The following is a 7535-nucleotide window of genomic DNA, read 5'->3' on the forward strand; positions in this document are numbered from 1 at the left end:
CAAAACGCTGGCTTGCATCCATAGATGCTTCTCAAGCAAATCCCGGGACGTCATTTTCCCCTTGTACTCGGCCTTAGTGAGGCCGCAGCTGGAGTGCTGCGTCCAGTTTTGGGCTCCACAATTCAAAAAGGATGTGGAGAAGCTTGAGAGAGTCCAGAGAAGAGCCACACGCATGATCAGAGGTCAAGAAGCAGACCCTACGATGACAGGCTGAGAGCCCTGGGGCTCTTTAGCCTGGAAAAGCGCAGGCTCAGGGGTGATCTGATGGCCACCTATAAGTTTATCAGGGGTGACCACCAGTATCTGGGGGAACGTTTGTTCACCAGAGCGCACCAAGGATGATGACTAGGTCGAATGGTCATAAACTACTGCAAGACCGTTTCAGGCTGGACATAAGGAAGAATTTCTTTACTGTCCGAGCCCCCAAGGTCTGGAACAGCCTGCCACCGGAGGTGGTTCAAGCGCCTACATTGAACACCTTCAAGAGCAAACTGGATGCTTATCTTGCTGGGATCCTATGACCCCAGCTGACTTCCTGCCTTTTGGGTAGGGGGCTGGACTTGATGATCTTCCGAGGTCCCTTCCAGCCCTAATGTCTATGAAATCTATGAAATGTCTCCCCAGGGCTCCCTTCTGGTTAGCACCAGTTCCTTCATCTCTCCACTCAGGAAATAACATTTTTCTTCCAACAAGTCAATTCTAAACTCCCCAGTTGTACTTAACAAGCAATACATACTTGGCTTAAAATCTTCCCTCAGCTTCAAGCCAGGGATGGGTTTGGCAGGCTCTCTTTCTATGAGTAGAGGAGGAAGGGTATGACAGAGGTTCAAACACACATCCAGGGAGGACCAAAAGATAAGTACACTTTATCATGCACCCTGCACCTTTGGGTACATGTGGGTGTTGGTTGGGGCTCATTAACCATGTTGAATAGCAACAGCCCCAACAGTACGGTAGAGGAAGTCTGTTCTTGGGTACTGCTTTTTTGAGCTCAGTGTGATAAAGCACAAGTCTGTACAGCAACATACCAGTTAGCCAAGAACAGGAACCTTTCATGCTTAGCAGTCAATGTGGAGGCACAGTGGGTCAACAGGTTATAGGAGGTCTCAGAGTGAATACTAGAGGGCAACCACAGCCTGACTGATGGCCACATTTCTACTGAGGCAAATGTAAGTTGCAGGCTGTCAGAGCCCAATTTAGGCAGATAAACAAGTTGTGGCAGGCCAGTTTCTCTATATGTACAATGAAATATCACCAGTGATCCACATTCAGACTCAGCCTATGGATGAACACTTTCCCACTTACATTTTCTTTCATTATTCCTTTATCCCACTCTAGCATCCCATTATTCCTTTATCCCACTCTAGCACTCATTGCTCTACCTCTCACCTCTCCATTCAGTCCCTCTGTCTCATAATTATTCACATTCAATCACCACTGTCATTCTTTCACTCCCATTTTTAATTTTTCCTTTAATTTTTCCACTGTTTCTTTCTGTTTCTCACAGACTCTTTTAATTTATTTCACAGAGAGCAGAGGTAGAAGAGCAAAATAATGAAAGGGAAGGGGTGAAAAGGAGATAAAGAGTTCTGGAAAAGAATGAAAGGGATGGGACATGAAGACTCAAGCACTTCTAATACTAAATAATGATAAAATGAGGACAAGAAAATAGAAAGGAACAGAATAAACATTACAGTTCATTCCTCCTTGTCTTCCACATCACATTCAGTGTGAGAACATGTTTTTGTTTTTTGTAATTTATTGTCCAGATTTCACAAATCCCAACTTCAATTTGTGAACCAGACTGAGCCTGAATAAAAGTCACTGTAAATTACAAGTCAACCAGATGACTTTGGGGGAATAACAGTTCTCAAAATGGACTTCTGACAAGTATATTTAGTCTGCTATGGATATCTCAGTTTTATCAAAATTAAATTTTAAATGGTTTTGTCACTTCCACGGCTGAAACTCAGCCAAACACTGAGATACTACAACAATCATTTCCAAAGTGTCAGCTGCATCAGACAATCATGGTACATCTGGATGTCAGTGTTAGATAAGACAAGAATCAAATGAGGTGCTGATTGCATTGAACCAGACAAGCAAACTCAGCATCCTGGGCTGGTCCCAATATACCCGGTGGTGAAACAGATCAGATGCAATTGACAATAATGAGTAACTGAGTAACATTAAAATAGACAGCAAGTGAGTTCTTGGGGACATATGTAAATCAGCGTGACCCTCACCAAGAGAGCCATACTGCTAAAACCAGGTCTGAAACTGTTTAAGGAACCTTTTGTAAGTAAGGATGACTCGCATAAGAGCTCTGACCTCTAGATAACATCTCTTACAAAAATATGAGTGTTTAACATGAGATATTGTATTCTAGCAGAAGTCATTCAAATTAGGGAAGCAGCAAATGCTTTTTTAAATGAAGTTTTTAAATCTCCCCAAAACAGTCTCAGCGGTAAAGGAAACTGAGACTATTGTGCAATAAAGCTTGGCTAAAGTGTTCCTGCTAAACCACAAGACTACAAACCATCTCTGAAAATAGATATCAAGGTTTGCAGATCAATGAAACTCCTTCTGTCCCAGAATCAGGCTGTTGTGAATGATGTCACATGCTCTACAGGCCAGAAGGGAATATTTCACTTCCTGGCCCATGTCCTGACCTACAAAAGGTATGCTAATAGAGGATGCTTACAGCTTGCCTTCAGTGCCCTGTGCTCCTTTCCATTCCAGGCACCTGGCAGTCTGCTGACCTCAGATAACCAGTCTGATCTTCCACCGTATTCACACAGAGAGATGAAATTGTGCTATACATTTGTTTTCTTACATCACATTTTCTTCCATGATTGTTGACTTGTAAAATCTGGTAATCTACAGTGGATTTCCCTTAGTTAACCTAAAGAGGTTGTTCTAACGTAACTGCACAAGTTACAGGTTAACACCACCTGTTATGGCTCCATAAAGGCTGTGATTGAAAAATGGCCTTTTGACAACCATAAAAATATAAATAGCATATGAGTGAAAATTTACATTTAGAGAGAGGTTTGTGATAATGTATGGTTTGGGTAAGCAACATGGAAATGTTTTGTCGGATATAGCTTTCAAATATCTTAAGGGATTCCACAAAGAAGATGGAAAATATATTTTCTCTCTCTGCAGAGAGTGGGATGTGTAGCAATGGCTTGAAATTACAGCAAAGTAGATTTAGATTGGATATTAGGGGGAAAAAAAAATCTTCATTTTTTGAAGACTGAGGTAGTGGAATAGACTGTCTAGGGATAGGGAAGTTGTAGAACCTCATTGAAGGTTTTCCAGAAGAGGAGGGATAAGCATTGGTCAAGGATAATCTAGGCGTAGCTATTCCTGGAGTACCCCATAAAGAGTAACAGTTAGAAGTCTAGGAGACCCTCATACCTGCATCCTATGGAGATCATGAGAAAAGCTCTGCAGCTCAAAGGAAACTGAAGAGGATGAATCTTAACAGAAGAATGAAGCAGACCACAACCAATAACTTGTTTACAAAAGAAGATTAAAATAGATGGAATAAGTAAAGGGGAGGGATAAGATGACAAAAACCAAAGTTCTGTCTCCCCAGTTAGGATGTGTGATGGGCAAAGCTGTGTCTGCAGTTTCCAGGTTGCAATGCAGAAGAGAGGGTGCTTGTTTTTCTCATGCTTTAGGGCATGAGATTACAACATGGGTTGGGATGGTATTTCCTCTCCCGTTGCTACAGCAGTGTGCTCTTGTTGCATACTGACCTGTAGTAACAGGAGTGTCATCAATGTAACCCTGCCACTGGATTGTGAAGGGTTAAGCAGAGAGGAAGCCCAGAAAAGCCAGATCCAGGGAGCTCCCAACCATGACTCCCAACCTGCCTTGGGAACTAGCAAAAAGTTGTCTCTAGCCAACAGGAGAGGAAATTGGAGGGGCTATAAAAAGCCCACAAAAATGAGAAACAGGGGACAATGAGTTAAACTACAGCTTCCAGACTGCTTTGAGGGCTAGCAAGAGGGGAAATGGGAAAGAGGAGCTGCAACATGGGGATTATTTTGCCTGTAGCCAAAATGGTTAGAGCATGGGATAAGCCTTGTTCCCTGGTATGCTCCAAGCATAGGTGACTGGTAGGCGGTGCATGGGGGTGCATGTGCCCCCCCTGAAGGGGCTGGTGCCCCCCCTGACAGCCAACACTGATGCTGTCGGTAGGGCTGATGCCCTCCCTGACAGGGCCGCTGCTGTCAGTTGCTTCTGCGGATGCCCCGCCATATTCAGGAGGCACCAGTCACTCATGCCTCCAAGCACAACAGAAAAAGGTCCCAGGGAGGTTGTGGAGGAGCCTGGTTTGAGTGCAGGTGGGTAAAGGATTGAGTTCCTCACAAAGGAGACCCCAGCAGGACCCAGTTGAGTAGCACTGAAAAAGCTGCAGAAGTCAGTGCAGTCAATGTGATGATGAGGCATTGGAAGTCCTTGTGCCATCTGGGACAGCTTGGGCTGTGCACAAAGTGAAGACACTAACTCTGGAGGGTCCTTGTGAAACTTTTTGGAATAGGGGTTTAAAATTGCATTGTTTAAAGGGGTAATTGTGTTATCAGGTTTCTATGCTGGGCTACAGCTTGATATTTGGATACTTATGTGTATAAATAATCATGCTTACTTGTACTTTCTTGTTAAACTGAGATGATGTTGAGGGAAATTGAGTTACCACTGCCACACACCTGCACTCCCTTGTGAGAGAAGTTACACTTGGAAATCAAGGGCAGTGATTTTTTTGCTCTACTCAGCACTCATAAGACTTTACTTGGAGTACTGTGTTCAGTTTTGGGCCCCGCACTTCAAGAAGGATGTTTGGAAAGAGTCTATTGCAGAGCAACAAAAATGAGTAAGGGCCTGGTGGCAACACTTACGAGGAAAGTCTGGAGAAGAACTTGGTTATTTAGTTTGGAGAAGAGAAGACTGCTGGGGTATTTGATAATAGTTGTCAAATACCTGAAGAGGATGGAGAGAGGCTTTTTCTGTGGCTGTAGGGGAGATGACTAGGAGCAATGGTCTTAAGCTGCAGCAGGGGAAATTTAGGTTTGCTGTTTGGAGATTTTTTTTTTATTGTGAGGGTGGTCGAGCATTAGAACTGGCTACCTAGAGAAATTCTAAAGATGCAATCATTGGAAGTTTTCCAGAGCAGGGTAGACGCACTTGGCTGGGATGGTTTAGCCAAGAATGATCCTGCCTTGAAATGGGGCTGGACTAGATGACCTTGTGACCCTTATGACCCTTCCAGCCCTACTTACCTATGATCCTACAAGTGTCAGGGGGCTTTGACTGATATGTGCTGAAGCTCCTACTGGGACTAAAACTCCAGCATTTTCTTGTTTAGGGGGTCATGCTTTGCTCAGGGAAGACCAACTGCCACATTTGGAAACAGGAAGGACTTTTAATACACAATCCAATCAGCATGGAGTATGTGGTCTGATTTAGATGGGGATGATCCTGCCTTGAGAAAGAGGTTGGATTGGATGACCTCTTGAGGCTCCTTACAGGTGTACTTTTGTACATTTCTATGATAAAAAAACCCCAAAACATTCCTGACCTTTGGGTACAGCATCTTGGATTCTATCTGTGTGTTTTCATCTTGTTATTTTTAAAGAAGGGTAGATAATGATCATTCTTTCCTAAAGTGCTCTGACATCTATTAAAGACACAATCTAGGAGCAAGCTTGTTTGAGGAGCAGAATGTATCTTACAACTTGTCTGTAATGTACTAGAGTATGTGAGTCCCGTTAAGAAGTACTGAGGAGAAAGATCAATGAGACTTAAAAACCTGGATATAAACAGAGACAGTTGACAGTAAGAATCTGTAATAGTTGGAAACATTTTGTACTGTTGTTACTTGAAATGGTCAGAATGGTTCCCAGAATGGTTGAGATGTCTTTCCAGTAACAGTGTTCAGATCACAGTGCAGTGAGGGCATTGCGGATGACACCCAGTCAGAGCCATGCAAGTCACTGAATTTGAGAGAGAGGTCATCTTTTCCCAGAACCTCTGTGTAGATTGAAAGCCACCAAATTGCCCTTGGCTCTGATTGAAAGAAAAGTGAGTTGAGAAAAGAAACAGGGGAAAACTACTCCAATGCAATCTTGACACACACCCGTTAAAGGCCTGTAATGTTGTCATAAAGGCATGCACAAACTGGAGGCGACAGCAAACATGATTAGGGAACTGGAAGGACTGAACTGCAAGGAAAATGAGCTAAGTACATGGTGATAAACTATAAACAACTAAAGGGTACTAATACCAAGACAGAATTCTTATTGTGATTATTCAATGGAGTAATAACTAGGAGTAATGGAATGAAATTGCAAGAAAGGAAAGTAAAGCTGAACATAAGGGAAAAAAACTTCCTTTTTATAGAAATCTTTGAGCAATAGTCACCAAGGGAAGTAACTGAAACACTGATGATTGTATTTCAGGTAAGTCCTCACCAGTGCTGAATACAGCAGAAGATTTACTTCCCTTCATTTGCAATAGATACTCCAAATAATACAGGATTATGTTGTTGGCTTATTTTCCAACAAAAGCACACTCTTGGCTTATAGTCTACAGTAAGGCTTATGGTCCTTCTCTACAGTACTGTCTCAACCTATGTTGATTTAATATATTAAAAATAAGTATATATTAATGGGAGACTGGGTACATGCATTTATTTTACAAAGTATTGCAAAAGAAATTATCAAATTGATGGGTAAACATTCAAATTATGCAGTTTTCTGATATCATTATTTGCTTCCATCCCTTAAAGATATTTATAATATGAGGTATAAGCTCCTGATATTAATATAGATCTAAGTTATCTTTTAGGTCTTATTAGGATAGGTTCATTTTAGAGCCATAGCCTGAATTTTCAAATGTGATAACTGATATTTGGAACTTCAATTTCTAATAAAAGGACCCAATTTCCAAAGGTCATATATGCTTATCACAGTATTAAAATCAGACTGATTTGTAGGTCCTCAAGCTGGATCCCCAAAAACTGAAAATCACCACAGAAAATGTAAGCAATTTTCTGCTTATGATTCCAGTACAGTTGGATTAAAGATAACTTAGATCAGGGGTATCAATTCACTCTGTGCCCCAGACTGGATCTGGACAGCTCCTTGTGGGCTGGATCCAGCCCAGGGTGCAAGGCACCTGTGGCAGCAGATCCAGCTCAGGGCACATGGTGATAGTGGTGGCAGCTCCAATTCTGCCACGTGCCTATTGCAGGAGCTGGAACTGCCACTACTGCCATATCCCCTGTGCTGCAGCAGCAGTTTTAGTTCCAGCCTGGGTCAGAGGCATGGCCAGTGGCTGAGGGGACAGGACTGCAGCAGTGGTGATGGGCAAAGCTGGGAGAGGGTGACTGGGCCTGCATCAGCCATTGCTCACCCTCCATCCGCCAGGTGCAATACCCACCAGAGTTCAAGGGCCTTGAAACTGTGGATTCTGTGGCAAGCCACTCCTCCTGGTCACGCCCCCACTGGCCTTCTGGTGGCCTG

At 43.0% G+C, this 7535-nt stretch overlaps 1 protein-coding gene across 1 annotated transcript in view; it reads right to left on the reverse strand.

The window, feature by feature from the left end:
- CNTN5 (contactin 5) overlaps positions 1-7535 on the reverse strand; it is a 923854-nt gene that overhangs the window by 246079 nt on the left and 670240 nt on the right. The gene's annotated exons all lie outside the window — the stretch shown is intronic.

Source organism: Alligator sinensis, unplaced genomic scaffold, assembly GCF_000455745.1.
Source record: "Alligator sinensis unplaced genomic scaffold, ASM45574v1 scaffold18_2, whole genome shotgun sequence".
Taxonomy (NCBI): domain Eukaryota; kingdom Metazoa; phylum Chordata; order Crocodylia; family Alligatoridae; genus Alligator; species Alligator sinensis.